Source organism: Thunnus maccoyii, chromosome 20 (assembly GCF_910596095.1).
Source record: "Thunnus maccoyii chromosome 20, fThuMac1.1, whole genome shotgun sequence".
In the NCBI taxonomy this organism is placed as follows: domain Eukaryota; kingdom Metazoa; phylum Chordata; class Actinopteri; order Scombriformes; family Scombridae; genus Thunnus; species Thunnus maccoyii.
Genome location: NC_056552.1, coordinates 4,881,549 through 4,898,636, shown reverse-complemented (window position 1 = coordinate 4,898,636; position 17,088 = coordinate 4,881,549). Strand labels below are relative to the sequence as shown.

Below are 17,088 nucleotides of genomic sequence, written 5' to 3'. Positions count from 1 at the left end.
AGGAAAAGTAAGCATTAGCTATGTTATGATAGGAAGAAAATGCTACTTTCAGCACAGCTAAAATCAGATCGGGTAGACGGAGATAGAAGGAGGAGAGAGGCAAAAAATAGGGCCTGTATTATTGCAGACTGTCTTTGGATCCAGGCTAAGGGCCCGGGTGGTAGAAATATGGAGGGAGAGGCACACTTGTCATCCCAATGAAATCATTCTCCAAGGCTGCTGAGGGAAGCGAGAGCCGCACAGAGATGAGATCCTACAGTGTGTGTGTGTGTGTGTGTGTGTGTTTTGGAGGGGAGGGAATGCAACTGTGTGTATGTCTGCAAGAAATAAAAGCGAGACGACTGAAAGAGATGTACGACCCAAAACAATTCTGTTTGCTGATTACGCTTCTGTGTCTTTTCTACACAAGACTTTTTTATCTTCTTCCAAAAATCTGCTTTCTCTTCTCTCAACAGCACAAACAGCACAACGTGATTCGTGTCATCATATAACGTCAACATTTGCTCCGCTGATCCATTGAAATCAATCATTTCATTACAGTGAAATCTGTTATAACGTTGTCAAAATCTAAGGTTTTTATCCAAAGTAGCTTTGATTGAGTCTAAAAGGGAAAATGACATTTGATGAATAGATTCGTTATGTTAGAAGCCATTTGTGAAAAGCAATTTCTAGAATAAAGAGCTGGGTCACAACGGAGACACACTGTCTATACTTATCCAAATTATAAAGACGCTCACAGTGGGCACATCCGTCCAAAAGGTTTTTCAAGCTTCCAGGTTTGAGGATCATAAAGCATTAAAGTCTTTAGATGTGTCTGAAATCACTCCTTATTTATTAGTTATTATTGTGTAAATTCATGCTCAACATAGTGACCGTTATGTTCCAATCAATTGTATACTAATAATACACTTAATAAACTTTATTTATAAGGCAGCTTTCATACAAAAAGTTCAGCTCAAAGTGCTTAAAAAAAAAAGAAAAACTAGCATATTGTTCACTAAAGTCGTGCTTGTATTAGCTGATTGGCAACAGCTGTTTCCAGTATGATTCATAATCACTGGTAACGTCTAATCATAGTGATGCAGATGCACATCACAGACGTTGTATATCATTTTTCCTTTTATAATGATGGTTTATGGGGGGGGGGGCTTTTTGGACCAGTCGGTGTCATGTGACCTGCAATTCTGACCACAGCACGGAAAAACAGACAGTATACTTCAATATACTTTCAATAGGATACATTGCTTGATTACTCACAAACAGCTAATCGCTTCACATAAACGATGGTATTTCTAACCAACGGACAGCTCACTTTTCCAAAAACTGCACAGCTGATCAAACCATGTGCTTTTGTTTTGGGATCAAAAGTTTGAACGAACGACGGGAGATGAGTAGAGCTGCAACGATTAGTTGAATCGATTGTTTTAAGTAAATTTCTAAGAAAAAATGTACAAATTCTCTGATTTCAGCCTCTCAAATCTGAATATTTTCAAGTTTTTTTTATTTTTTTATGACAATAAACTGAATATCTTTGAGTTATGGACTGTTGGTCATGACTAAACAAGATATTTGGGGACGTCAACTTGAGCTCTGGGAAACATTTTTCATTATTTTCTGGCATTTCATAGATCAAACGACTAATTGAGAAGATAATTTAGTTAAATAATGAAAATAACTGTTAGCTGCAGCTCTAGAGATGATTGATCCCTCAGAAAAAGCTCAGAGCAACAGTAACTTGAACTACAGTTGTGAGTAAACAAGGAAACAAGAATTCAGTGGTTTTTTTGCACAGGCCACAGATCAGTAATGTTTACTATTAACTCTGTGCCATCAACGACGGAGAACACCACAAACTTCAGTTTATTACCTGAAGCATCACCATCCACTAAAGCACAGAGAGTGCAGACGCTTATAGTCTCACACCGGCGGAGAAGCACTCCGACAAACAACAGCAATAAACTGTTACAGTTTTACAACCCATGAACACTAAAGGAAACACACATGCTGTTGATTTTTATACTCCAGAAGAAATGATGTGCCGATGTAAACGATAGAAAACGAGGAAAATAAACTGATGAATGTAGTTGCTGTAATATGAGCTCACTGGTTGTAGAAATCCCATATTGTGGGATTTTTAAGGAATCATAAAATTTAAGTTTTTATCTGTTTGCAGCCATTTTTTCACCTTCTGAATCCACTTCTAGGAAATCAGAAATATTGAATGGACTTATAATAAGATACATTATGTTAATATTGACTGATACGGAGGGAATAAAAAACTATTGATAAAAGTTTTGCAGATCTACAACAACAATAATACAATTATTTCCTCCTCTTCATCTCTCCCCCTCTCTCTGCCTCCTCTCTCCTCATTTCAGATAACCTCTTATTCCTCTGGACAGGAGCTTTTCATTTGAGTGTCTGATCGGGGTTTCAGAAGGGCCGTGCTGTGTGTAATCAGCAAATGAGGAGCTTGTTTAAATGTTGCTCGCTGCACTTTACTCATCAACGCGGTCAAGCTGCATTTGTTGTGTTTTGCTTCTCAGAGGACACGTGTCAGAGCTGTCACGCCAGCTCCAGAGATAACAAAGAACAAAGGGAGGGGGGGGGGGGGATCAGAGCTGTCACACAGCATATGTAGAAATACAAGCAGCCGACACACACGATGCACGATGCAGAAGCTCAGACTGTAAAACTCTCAGAAGAAGGAGAATTTTATATTTAGAGCAACACATTTCACAATAAGTTTAGCCTGAGAGTGATAAACATTTCCTCAAACAATAGACGACTGTATGACGTTCTCACAAGTCACTTAATCCACCCGGCAGGAGAACAAGAAGTCAATTAATTAATTAGACGATTAACAGGAAATTAGTGGTTGACTACTTTTGAGGGAAAATGATTCTATCATCTCTAATATGAGGGTTGGATGTTTTTTTCTCTTATATATGATAGTAAATTGAATATCTTTGGGTTTTGGACTGTTGGACATCTCATTGCGCCATCCAAGTAAAGAGGATCATCCCCTAAACCTAACCAAGCAGTAAACCTTCACTATAGTAGGGCTGCAACTAACCATCCTTCTCATTATTGATTAAACTTTCTTGATTAAACCATTAGTTGTTTGGTTTATAAAATGCTGAAACATGTTTCCCACAGCACAAGGTGACCTCCTCAAATGTCTGGTTTTGTCCCGACCAACAATCCACAACATAAAGATATTCAGTTTACTGTCAAAGAAAAATAAAGAAAATATTCACATTTGAGAAGCTGAGAGAGAATTTGGACGATTAACGATTAACTGATTATCAAAATAGTTGATGATTGATGGAGAAATTCTTGTACTCTTGTCCAATATCACTTTTGATGAAGAATAAAGATGAAGAAGCTCCACTTGATGCTTCCTTACTTAGTAGTTAGCAACTGATCGATTAATCAAGTAATGCAGCTGTTTTGGACGACAGACAGATGTCGTCCTGCTGATAACTGTCGGATCAGAAAACTCTAACTATGAGTCATTCTGGAGTACGTGGATCAACAACAACATACTGTATTTTGACATTTAATCTGGAGAACTTGTTTAACTTCCAGCGAGAGGGCAGCGAGACACTTTTAACCTTTTGTTCTGTTCGCACCGACTATTTCTCTCTATAACATCTGGCAGTGTCGCGGACAAGTTGAACCGCTACCAAGTTCTGAAAAAGAAAAATCCAATCATTTCATTCAGCTCAGGTATACCGCTGCTTTATAGAAACTTATTGGTCCTGGGTCACGAATCTAGACTCAATGTCATGTCTGAAATCGATTTGTACGTGATTCAAGTTACAACCTGTAGTCCCCATCCGTGCAATATAATCCTGTAATATAAGCAAATAAGACTTGATGTCCCCGATGGTGTGTGGAGTTGTTGGAGCTACACATCCAGAATGCACAATTCACGATAAAAAAATAAAAAAAAATAGGTGAAACAATGTGCGTTGCTGTGCCTGCAGCCTAAAACCGATCACACACCGTTAAATCTGCAGACATTATGAAATTCGTCTGACTAAAACAACCAGCTAAACACCACAAACACATGCACAGAGGTTTCCATCCTGCAGCTCTCTTCCTGTGTCACCAGAATACCCCCTTTTTTTTTTTTATACCTATGACAGGTTGCGCTCTGGAGGTTGATTCCCTCTCTTGCTTTTTGTGCCCTGATGTGTGACAGTAATACTATCTGATAGTCTGTCCTCTATCAGAGATGTCACTGAAATAGCAACCTCTTATCAAGGACAAAACGTTACAGCTGTTAGACAAAAAAAAAAAACTCTAGAGATGAAAATCTGTGATTCAGTCTTTTCAGGTAAAGTTGTCAAAGACTCTGAATGTATTTCACGCTGCATTAGAAATGCCAGAATATATGATGGCAGCAGCAGGAAGACCTTGAAGTAACCTCTTCTCACACATTACACACACACACACAAGCACACACTGTAAAAATCCACATCCCCATGACGATTTATAAATGCCTTTCCTGTCGTGTCTCAAAAGCTACATTTGATATATTCCTTTTGTGATAAAAAGTGTAAAAAAAAATCAATCCCTGCTTTTATGTTGCACAACAATAAAAGTCATCCGGAGACTTCTTCTTATGACATCAAACAAGCTCAGGAAGCTGATGGACACATGCGAGGTGCAGAGCAGAGCTGCGACGGTTAGTCGACCAATCAACTGGCAGTAAATGAATCGACGACTGCTTTGATAATTGATTAATTGTTTGTCATTTAACATTTGATGGCTCCAGGTTTTCAAATGTGTAGCAAATAGAATATCTTCAGGATCAGACAAAACAAGGGAAATTTGATGCACGTTTTTACCTTTTTTTGAGGTTTAATAGAGTTTCAAAGTAAGAGGAGACATTTTGGGCGCCCCTGGTTCCAGACTCATTCATTCTTCCTACAGACGATGTTACGTGACTCACAGTTTGAGGTTTTCTACGGCTTCGATCAACATGAAATTCCCCCAATTAAACCATCAGTACAAAAGATGAACAGCTGCTTTAGAAAATATCTGGTTCTTTGATTAAAAAAGTCGACTGTGTAAAGATTTCAGGGTAGAAGTTAACTACGACTCCCAGGGTGCCTTTCTGCAAGAAACAGAGTTTAAAATTTAGTCATGTGCGTCGTTAACAGCAGACAGAAGCCAAAGATTACAATGCTGGGAAAACTGATTTTACAATTTGCAAATTAAATCAGTTTACTTTTAATTTCTGGGCCACTTCTGAGAGAATTCAGCTACTATGGCGCAATGTTTTGTTTACAATTTCAGCAACTGTGATTTGAGTCTCTAACCGGCTTCTTCTCCATAGCAACGGCAGCCAAGGATCATAGGTACTGAAGTATTCTTAGCAGGTGGTCATAATATAAACCTACAGGATCATTACATTATCCTGAGTCCTGAGTTTCTATGTTCAATAAAGATGTAATTTAAAGAAACTTCTGAAATGGGAATACAAAACGGGGTATCGATGATGAAAGCAGCCTTAGTAAAGGTCATAGCAACTCCAGTCTGTTGAGGGGGAGGGAACATTTACTGGTGTTTCCAACTAACTGGGAATCAAACTTCACAAGTGCTTTACTGAGTGATAAGACAGTAGAAAACAAGTTATAGCATAAATACAGCATGCAGCATGCATACAGAAACACACACACACACACACAAAATTAATTAAAAGCTGAATTACATAAGCATATCTTCAGCTTATTTTGTGTTGGTGCAAAACTCGATTCAGCAGGTAGGACGTTCCAAGCTTTAGACGCATAAACGAGTAAATGTTTGTTCTGTGATCTGAGAAATCTGCCCGGTTGATTAACAGGCAGCATGTTGGACAGTCTGGAAACAGAACATTTAGTTCTTTGCTGACTAGCAGCAAAGCCTTAAAAGTCAATCCTGTAATGAACAGGTGGCAAGCAGAGTTGTTGTTGAGTTGAGCATGTTGAATGAGCTAAAGCCGTTTGATTGGCTTTTAGAGGAAGCAAAAGCAAGCAAAAAGGAAATTATAATAATCTATTCTGCTGGTGACAAAAGCATAAACAAGCATTTCAGAGTCTGATTGAGATAGAAAGCAAATAATTTTTGACATAACTTCAACGAACATACAAAACTGGGACCAAGAACCTGCTTCAGAGTAGAGATGTGCAGAAAGCCCAGTATTTGTATTTGTATCTGTATTTGTTGAGGCAGCAAAATTATTTGTATTTGTATTCTGTTTTTGTTTTTATTACGCTTTTAATTTTAGAAAATTAAAGTCATAGATGACTGCGCTGACTACTGAGCTAAAACTTTACTCAACGCTTTATTGCAGACAGACCTCTAACTAATAAATATTTTTTAAAATATTTGTATGAAACAAATATTCGTAAAAAAAAAAAAAAAAAACATTATTTGTGCTTTGCCGAATAATGTATTTGTATTCGGGCACACCCCTGCTTCAGAGGAACCTTTTAACTATAAAGGGGTCTCTTGCAGACTGTCCGCAGTAACAACTGTTCATTTTAGACAAGATATGTAGTAAATTTTAACGAGCTTTAATTCAAACAAAAGTAACCAGAAAATCATGGATATCTTCATTCAGGCTTACTGATCTGTTAAACTAATGGACTTTTTTTCAGTGAAGACAGTTTGACCTTACAAAGCAGGAAAATCACAGGTGTAATTAATATCATTAACGATGACTCTGTCCCATTTACTAAGCTGCTCCAGTAAGCCAGCGAGCACAATAGCAGAGCTCTGAACTGAAAGGGAAAGCGGGCCATTATTAATGTTATTAGTTACACCTGTGTTTGACAATTTAAACTCTCTGTGGTGAGAAAGCTCTGTTGGTTTTACAATTTTAACACATTCCTGGAGGGACTTAAAGGGCACTTCAACAATTTGACACGTCAAAGTCAATTTACTAGTGATGATGAGTGCTACTCAGACTGTGAAAACAGTTTAAATATATCCTCCGTGGTTCTGAAGGAGCTTTGTCATGTCTGAGAAAATAACTTAACGTAGTGATGTGAGCGGGGTTGTTTCTGCTGAGTTACAAACAGGATGTGAGGAGTTTGAAATACTGCACACATATACCAGAAATTCTACGTGTTTGGGGCTTTGATTATAGAAAGTGTTGGATTTAGGGACTAAATGTCTCAGAGGCATGACAAAATCGCTGGAGTAGTATTTAGAGGACTTTAAATTAAAGGACCAGTGTGTAGGATTTAGTTGCATCTAGCTTTGAGGTTGCAGCCAACTGAATACCCCTCACCCTCCCCTTCCAAGCATGTAGGACAACCTATGGTCACCGCAAAACTCGTGAAAAATGCAAAAGCCCCTCTAGAGCCAGTGTTTGGTTTGTCCGTTCTGGGCTACTGTAGAAACATGGCTCAAGGCTCATTTTAAGGTAACGAAAACACAACCATTCTTAGTTTCAGGTGATTATACACTAATTAAAACATACTTATGAGTATTATACTCCCTTTCTGCCAAGTCCGTTCTGCTAGATGACACTAAATTCTACACACTGCACCTTTAAATATCCTTTAAATATCCTTTATGTCTCCCGGTAGCAGCAAGCCTGCAGGGGCACAACATGTACTTGTGATGTCCTGCGGTAGAGTTTAACCTGTCACCTTTATCACGTCTCACCCCTCTAAGCCTCTCTCTAACCCATTGTTTCTACCCGATAAAGCAGAAATACCAAGAAAATAAATAACACTTCAAACATCAATGGACTACAAAGCAACACCCCTCAGATTGGCACATCCTGGCTACCGTACCTTGATTACTTCTTCTGTCTGCTACACTTGACCTTTTAATTGTACGTGAGATGTCAGAATTTTCCCTTTTTCGTCCTTTCTGCCAAATAAAGCAGAAATGCAGTAACATTACATGTCAGCGGACAAATATGCCTCCTCTAATGTGTTGAAAAATGAAAATATGAACACAGAACACTCAGAAACATAAACATAAATGTGGAGAACCATCAGAAAGCTGCACCACATCTGCTCAGCTCAGGGTCACACACGCACCACTGCATGGATCTATTATGCATCCTACTGGCCGACGATGTGGACTCCATGTGTGTTTATCATTTTAAAAAGTTGAACCATACAAAATAACGTATAATTGGTGTGAACACTGTGATAGATATGTTGTGTGGTGTGCGGAGGAGTTTAATAGGGAACATAACAGGTCGTTATCAGCACTTTGTGTCCAGCGACTGTCAATCGTTGAGGAAAAATGGAAATGACAGCTACAGAGAAAAATGTGAAGCAGTAGTTTGCAATTAAGCTGATTTATCACTGAAAAGCAACCGCCGTCCCTGCCAGTGAGGGTTTCTCACTGATTATTCCTCCATTTTTCTTCCACTTGTACACAGCTTCTGGAGGCTGGAAATGCAAATATACTGATGACATAAAACCTGACAAAAAACATAAAAGGCTGCTTCACTTTTTTTACTTCACTTTCCTACTTTTCATCACCAGTTTTTATAGTTTTTTTTTTTTTAGCCTTTTTCATCTTTTTTTCCATCCATTTGTGTTCATATAAAGGGGGGATTTGCCAATATAGAAACCTTTTTCTTATTTTAAATGTATCTCCCTGTGGCAAGAGATGCTCTATGAGAGTTATCAGCATGTGTCCTGCAACAATAATAGACACATTCTCCAATACAAATTATCTCTCCAAAGTCCTCACATATCTCTCTCTCTCTCTCTCTCTCTCTCTCTCTCTGTGTCAGTGAGTTTGTCTAATGCCTGAATCTCCCAAAGGAATTTCGAGTTTAAGGGAAAAAGGTGGTGACAATTTACAGGAGAAGAGATAAAAGTCAGATGTGCCGCGGGGCTGCAGCAGGTAGAGTGAGTAATTGAATTGTAAAGTGGATGGAAAGATGTTCTGAGTGTGTCCCAGAAAATAAGTGTGGAGAGATTCTTACATGCTTTTTACTCGACACGCAACTTGCAAAACCGGGAGTGCATTTTTTATTATAAGTGCAATACTCAAACATCTTGCACCTTGCAGTGGAGCTTTTGATTAATTTCTTTCATTTTCTAAAGCTCCACCGCATAAATTACAGGACATGTGCAGACAGACTGCCAAATCTATCCTGGGTCAGCTTTACAGAGGCGGCAGAGCCAAATTAACTGAGATTTATTGTTAATAACTCTCTCTGGCTGTGATGTGTGGTCAATATTTTATTGCCTCCTCTGAAAGGGAAGGCCAGAGTTGTTCAATTATACACTTTTGTAGGTTAAAAGCTCTCAGCTCTCACCTGAGGCTGCAGCAACAAAGTGCCCCTCATAGTCCTCTCTGACAATATTGTCCAAAAAAAAAAGAACTACTTCTGCAGTATCACTCATTTTATATCAGTGAGTTTCCTTGTCATCACATTTGAACAGTCTTTGCTAAAGAGGCAACATGAATGGGCGGTGAGCAGAGTTGCAGCCTTTCAAATGAAGGAAATGTCCTTGAACAGTGAATCTGACTGTCTGCCAGCTCCACAGGTGCTGCTCTCAGCCTGCACTCCGCTCACGAGGCAGCCGTGTTACGTCCCCTTCAAATCACACAAGAGGCTTTACTTCATGAAGACATTATGAGATACTGCATACTCATCCTGAAGCAGGTTTTCAGTCTGTAGCGGGTTCACACTGGAAAAGTGACAAGATTAAGTATATTTTAAAAAGTTAGCATGTATAATTTTATTTGTAATCGTGCTCTTGATAGATACTGTTCTCCCACAATGCAAATGGAGACTCTACTCATAGCTTAATTAAAGATGGAGATGAAACAGCTACAGACAGATCTCAGAAAACAATTACAACAATAATTGCAATTATTTGATGCAGTTTGATTGACAGCGCCCGCATTGTATCATTTCTATATTTCTATAATGGGCTGAAATTACACAATTATGTTCTGATTATAGAAAGCAATGAGCACTAGCCGTGACTATTGATGATTATTAATCATTAAAATCTAATCTATGGTTAATGTACAGTGTGGGCATCTGTAATCATTTTTGGATATTTTGTAGATAACACCATTAATTAATTGTAAGTAAGTAAGTAGATACCTGATGATGTAAATAATCTATATCTGCTGTGTGAGGAAGATTTTATCCAAGGATATGGATGATATCTTAACTGTCAGCGGATTAAAGGAGACATATGCTGCACATTTCCAGATCTATATTTATATTCTGGGGCTCTACTGGAATATCTTTGCATGAATTACAGTTAAAAAAAAAACTTTTTTATCTCATACTGGCCCTTCATGCAGCCCCTCAGTTCAGCCTCCGTCTGAAACAGGCTGTCTCTTTAAGGCCCGCCTCCCGATGAGCCCACTCTGTTCTGATTGGCTGGCTCGGGAAGCTACGTGAGCAAACGATAGTAGCAGGAATTCACTTAATTTCCTCGTTCTTTACTCGAAACGGCTTCTCAAATACATGTGTACATACTGGAGCCGAAATAAGATCTGAAATATGAGAGGAGACAACGAAACGACCTCAACAACAAAGATTACAAACCAGTTAAAGACAACACATCACAAACGAAGGAGCATTTTTACATTGTTTAACATGAAGCATTATAATAGTATATAAAATCACGACAAACATGTTATGTCCTCTTCGTGTGTCAGTATCAGCTTCTACCAGACATTCAACTTTTCTAATATGGTGAAGACATCAGCTTCACTTTTCTTACTAACATGATGAAGTCTCTGGTGTTGAAAGTTGCATTTTTTGGTATTTGTAGTCTCAAAAATGTTGTTTTGACTCATAAAAGAAGTCAAAGGATGCAGCAGCATCAAGGATGAAACAGCAACAGAGTCTCTAAATGTCTGAGTGCAAATCAGCTCTTGGGAGAACAGACATCCCTGAGTCAATATTACAGTCAGCTCACCCTCACCTGGTGGCTCCGTGGCAACCGCATCAATCAGTCCCTATGATGTCTACACCCTCTGCTCTGCTTCTTCCTCTCTCTGCCCTTCATCTTCCTCTCTCTTTCTCTCTCTCTCTTTTTCTGTCTCTCTTCCATCTCCTTCCAGATGTCAACAAGTTTGATCAGGCTGACATGGGAAAACTGCTGTTTGGCTGCCGCTCCTCGGTTCTCTGACAGATCCTCTACGCCGTCTCTTCTCTTTTTGCTCCCCCTCAGTCACTTGTGATTCCAACACGCTTGATCTGCTACCCACCACCACCACCACCACCACCATCCGCCCACCCCCGCCCCTCCTCAACCCTCCTGGGGAGTTGAGGAGGGCTCTGCCATGTCATTGAGGTGACATGACTCACATAGTCGTCGCGGCACAAAGAGATAAGTTTGAGGTGAATATATAGTCTGTTTCAAAATGCTCTGACGGGCCTTATGTTAAACCGCGTTAAAATTTGAAGATAGCTGGTATTTTTCCAGTCCCAGCTCCCCGACACGTTCAAGAGACTGGAGTCTTTTCTTGCTCTGACACAGATTTGTGCAGTAAGAGGGTGCAAAGAGAGGAGTGTATCGTGTAAATCAATACTGATTAAAGATAGTGAAGACCTTCATTTTGCACTCTACCAGCCTACAGTCGGCTAAGTCTGCAGTTGGTGCCTCTCATGTGTTATCATTAGATTCAAATCACAGAGATAAGGTTTGTTGTTTTTTTTTCTAGAAGATAAATACTTGATGATCTAAAAAACCTACAAGGTCGTCCAGCAACATTTAGCACTTTGAAAATATTTACTGAATCCTTAAAGAGTCTTGAAACCGTCCGATTAAATAAATATGAAAATGAAAACTAATTTTTAATCCAAACAAAGATGGTAGCCATTAAACACATTTATCCCTGTCAATTATGTATGACAAGAGAAACATAAAAAGTAGTGGTTATTGACAAATGAATGCAACTAAAATTTGTTTTTAATCATGCAATGGACCAAATATTTATTAGATATTTAGCAGAATATTAATTAAATATTTAAAGCTCAGCAAGTGTTGGTAAATTTAGAGAGAGATTTAGGAATTAACTTCAACTTTGAAAGGGTTCTTTGGTTTTTATAGAGTTTCTATGGTGTTATAGCTTTGATTTAAAACTAGGACAGTATAAAGAGTCAGGAAACAGAGAGAGAGAGAGAGAGAGAGAGAGAGAGAGAGAGAGAGAGAGAGAGAGAGAGGCTGATAACATCACAAGGCAAAGGAATCAGACCAGAGTGCAGCAACGATTAGTCATCAGCAAATTATTCACCATCTATTCTGATCATTTTGAGTCTTTTTCTTTTAACAAAATATGTCAAATTTCTCTGGTTCCAGATTCCTAAATGTCAATATCTTCTGGTTTCTTTAGTCTTCTTTGATAAACTGAATGTGTTGGTCGGGACAAAAGGGATTTGGGAAACAGTGATCCACATTATTCACCTTTTACTGACATTTTATTGCCCAAACGACTAATCAATTAATTGAGAAAGTGATCAACAGACTAACTGATTAAATAACTGTTAGATGTAGCCCTACTGGAAATGTTAATGTGATAAGTTATGCATCTTAAACAGCTAACTCACCACAATATTTGTGGAAACAACGTGAAAGTTAGGCATGCAGCTATGATCAGAAACACATATTGGTCCACATTAAATATAGTTCTCTAACCTAGTACACCTGTCATTGTTGACTATATATGTTTTTGCCTTTTGCTCTTTGTCCTCCTTTGACTGATGACTGATGTTGAAATATTGGTCTGTTTGCACTATTAAAAGGCAGCAAATCAATCAGCGTGCTCCAGTTTTTGTCTCATCCTGAATTAAACATGGTTTCTTTGTCAGTGTCATAGTGTTTCTGCTCTCAGTGACATTCAGTCACGGCGGGCTTCCGACTGCCACAGCAATCCCTGGACCCACTTTATTTTACATAAAAATCACCCCAATCAGCTCCATGCAGAGTGAGGTATTCTGATTTTAAATTTGGGGAGAAAAAAGAGCTCTGGCATCAGGTCCAGAATCCGTATCAGTCGATGTTCTGGGTTGAGATACAGCAGGAATCAAATGTGACAACATGCCCATTAGTAGCTATTTTGTCTTGAGTCGTGACATTCCCATAAACTGTGATTAACAGTTACACTACATTTGCATCAACCACAGTTTACAGGACTGTTGTGACTGCTGAAGGCTTGTGAAACTAATCACATCTTTGAGGGGAACAGATTTGGTATTTTGGCCATATCACCAAAGCCTGAGTCTGGGATCTCTATGTCAGAAAAAAACTGATGCTTTGCTCCATGACTTGAATGTAATGACAACGCATCAGAGGCACAAACTGGAGCTAAGTCAGCAGCAGATGTGAAGGAGGGTAAAGCCAGCTGAATGTTGTTCCCACTTTCGTATTTGGAAGAATAAAAACGGGAGCTCATTTCGAGGCAAACATGTTCTGGATGCAAATTAGTTTTTTGTCTTTCCAGCTGGCTGTGTGTCTTAGAAAGCTCTCCAAGTGAGAGATCACTGCTTCTATATTTTTGAAACCGCCGCATTAACATCCAGCAATTTGCCCACAAACTAGCAGCGTTGTCTGTATCGCACTTTCCATCTCTGACCAACAGCAGCCAGTGGAAAACCATCAATAGCCTTCTTTCAGGCTCGCTCCAGATGCCAACCACAGAGAGCCAGAACATCAACAGTCTCCCATCCGCACAGGCGGTAAACAAGTACTGATGCCAGACGCAACCGACACCAGCAGACACTCACACTCCCCCCCCCCATCCTCTCAGACACTCAGCGCTGTCAATATCTGCTCTGAAATGCATTTCTAATGTATTTCAAAACTGATTATTAGAACAAGATACAGCTGATCAAATCAAGAAGCTTTACTCGAATAAAATAACTTCAACACAAACGCTTCACCAGTGTCCCAGATTTAACATTACATCCATACGCTGCAGTACTACTGGAGATGAAGTACCGAGTAAGAAAAGATTTACTTTAAACTCCTTAAAGTAAAAACCATCTTCTTAAAAAAAAAACACATGCAGGTAGAGAAAGATGTGCGGCAAAGACAAGACAACATGACACTGAAGAAGCGGGAGGTAAACAGCGGTAGTTTTCCCAGCACCCCCAGCGCATCAGAGAAAGGCACTCAAGTTAGAAATACCTGCAACTACAGAATGGACGGAGAGAGAGGGGACATGCCTGGGAAGGAGGAATTGCCCATTCTCCGCCTCGATGCACCTGTTCAGCGTCCTCTACCGCGCCGTTCACTTTGTCTCTTATCTTCTTTTTTTTTTCCTTTCTTATCTTCTAACCTCTTCTGTCTTCCCCCATCCGCTCTCTTCTTCTACTGTAGTTGTTTCTCTTGCTCCGGTTTTATCCCTTTCTTCTCTGCGCGTCCATCTCTCGGCTTCTGGAGGAGCTGTGTCAGCATGAGTGTGTGTGCGCGAGGGTGTTCGGTAGGACCGGGGTGCTCCCTCTGTGCGTGTGTGTCTGTGTGTGTGTGTGATGGGTATGAGAGCACGCTGTGGAGTGCAGAGGCGCTCCTAACCATGTCTTAGCATGGCCACTGAATAAACTCATGTTTTATGGATGCTGAGCCCTCCCCATTCTGCCTCTCTTAAAGGGCCTGCACCCCATTTCTAGATGCCTTTGATCTTAGCGCTGTCATCATAACGCATTTGATTTGAATCATGTGCTCGTATGTGTCTGTGGGAATAGTGTGTATAAGTGATTCAATATCACTGCGAGGGTTTCATACTTTTTTCCTGTGCTGCTGAAGAAGAAGAAGAAGAAGAAGAAGAGGAAGCGATTGATCAAGGGGATCCAGGTAATGGAAAAAAAGTGACTGCAGATGTTTTCTGACACTTTCAGCAGACTAATGGTGCCAATGAATAATGAATACAAGCAAGCGTAGTGTGGCATAGCAAACACTGATAGCATATCATGATGTGTATGCTTGTGTTTGTGATGAAACGCTGCAGATGCAGAGTGTGTGTGTGTGTGTGTGTGTGTGTGTGTGTGCATGGGTGTGCCTGCAACAAAAGGATACTGTCAAAGTAAATTCTACTCTAGCACCGGCTGTAATTCAATCCTGAGTTGAAGGCCATGAATTAATGAGACGGAGTGTGTGTGAGTGTGTATGTGTGTGTGTGTTCAGGGTCAGAAGGGCTGTATGTCATGAACGCTATGACATCTGATAATAACATCTCCGGGGAGGGGAGGAAGGAAATGTTTGGCCACCACGAAACAGCATCGAAGAGAAGAAGCGAGAAAGAAAATCTCATCTCATCAAACTATCCTGTATAAATAAATAAAAATAAATAAAATGGAGTTCAGCTCTGCATACTGAAACACAAGAGAAAAGTGGCAGCTGCACACCTTGTTTGTTGCTTGGTGGCCTGAATTGACTTGCTAGTAAATAAAACATAGCGTTAAATTAAAGATAGCGCTTGCTGGACCTTGAAGCTTCCCGTGTTCGTCATATTGCTCTTGAGTGTTTTCTCTTTGCCCTTGAGTTACTCGCCCTCACTTTGCTACCCACACACGCACACACACACACACACACACACACACACGCCCCATGCTACAGGTAGGTAATAGAAAAATATATCAGTATGATGTATGCTCAGCCTTGGTTTCTCTCTCTCCTGAAATCTCATCAAGAACCGTTTTGTGACCGCGACATCCTCGGCACCCTTCTGTAGACGCTGAGGTAATTAACACACTAAGTCACAGTTCAGCAAGAGACAAACTGCACGCTGAAGAGATAGAAGAGAGGTAATGTAATTACAGAGATGTGGGACAGGTGACGGGAAGGAGAAAAGAAGAATTTGCTGTATAATTACCTGAATTTACATAAATCTTTCATATGTTTTAACCTCATAAACACGGAATCTAAATATTCATCTCCCTTTCAGATGTGGAGCACTAACATGGAAAAACAGTGAGGACATAAATGAGAAGACGAGGATAAATAAAAACAATGTGGAAACACCAGGAGGAGGACGGGAGACTGAGAGGTGACAGGTGGACAAGTGAGTGAGTGAATGACAGACTAAGCAGAGAAACAGACAGTAGAAAGACAGATGGAGATAGAAGAAATAAATACAGAGCATGAAGGGGGAAAGGGGAGGTGTGGTGGGGTGAGGGTGGTTTGGACGGACAAAGATGACAGGATAATTACAGATTCATGGATTCCTGCTTGACCGGTGACAGCAGGAGCAGCTGCTTTCTCGCTACGTCTGGCCAGGGGAGCTGAATAATGAATCGGGGTGCCGCCGATGTTGCAGACACATACGGTAACACCGCATACATCACATAGAGCCGCAGCAATTACCTACAGACGGAGAGGAGAAGACAGGTGTAGAGCACTTCAAACAGACTGATGCGGTGTTTCTGAAGACTGACAGATGTCAGAAAGAGAAGCACAAGTTCATGTTAGGTGACAGCAGAGACGTGCGTAGACTCTCGAGGGTCAGGGGGCGACAATAACAAGGGGGAACCCCGTCATGATCACTGTTCAACTTTCAGGCTCTCATTTATGTGTCACATTAGAGCAAAAATGGAGTCCAACTACTGCATAGACACATCCTGATAAGATTAAAGGATGGTTTTTCAAGCGCCATAGCCTTTAATACTGGCTATTAAAAGATCCCTTCCTAATGCATTTATAATGAAAGTGATGTAGGGCCGTCACTTTTTAGTTTAAATATATTGGAACTGTAATGACCTGTTTGAATCCAAAATTTACAGTCTATAAGTGCAACAGACTGTTTGAAGTAGCTTTGCTTTGTGATCTAGCAAAGGATGATCTTAAAATTCACTATCAGCTTAGCCTATTGCACGTTCTTTGACCTGTCAGAAAGTATCTGAGAAGCAGTGTGTTGCGGCTGCTTTACTCTACAACCATAACAAATCTGAGGATTTGTGATGAAGGCATCCACAACTTCATCTGACTGCCTGCTCAAGAAATCTGTCAATCTCAAGACATATGGTGCTGTTGTGCGACACCACACGGAAAAATATATAAGACTATATATATATAAGACTATACTGAACGGTGAGATGCTCTCTCTGACTGCTGACGGATGGACATCACTGGCCATATATGCTTA

At 40.0% G+C, this 17,088-nt stretch overlaps 1 protein-coding gene across 9 annotated transcripts in view; it reads right to left on the bottom strand.

Annotated features, from left to right (window-relative positions):
• The window catches only part of zgc:114120 (uncharacterized protein LOC619267 homolog), a 125,555-nt gene that overhangs the window by 100,366 nt on the left and 8,101 nt on the right, over positions 1 to 17,088 (bottom strand). For 6 of the 9 annotated variants that reach the window (XM_042397302.1, XM_042397299.1, XM_042397304.1 and 3 more), the window contains exon 1: positions 16,158 to 16,240. The exons of 1 other annotated variant lie outside the window; for it this stretch is intronic. The gene's annotated coding sequence lies outside the window, so the exon portion shown is untranslated. Of the gene's footprint in view, positions 1 to 7,799; positions 7,879 to 16,157; positions 16,306 to 17,088 lie in introns of those variants that run through there. 2 more of the 9 variants (XM_042397308.1, XM_042397301.1) reach the window with 2 other exon arrangements.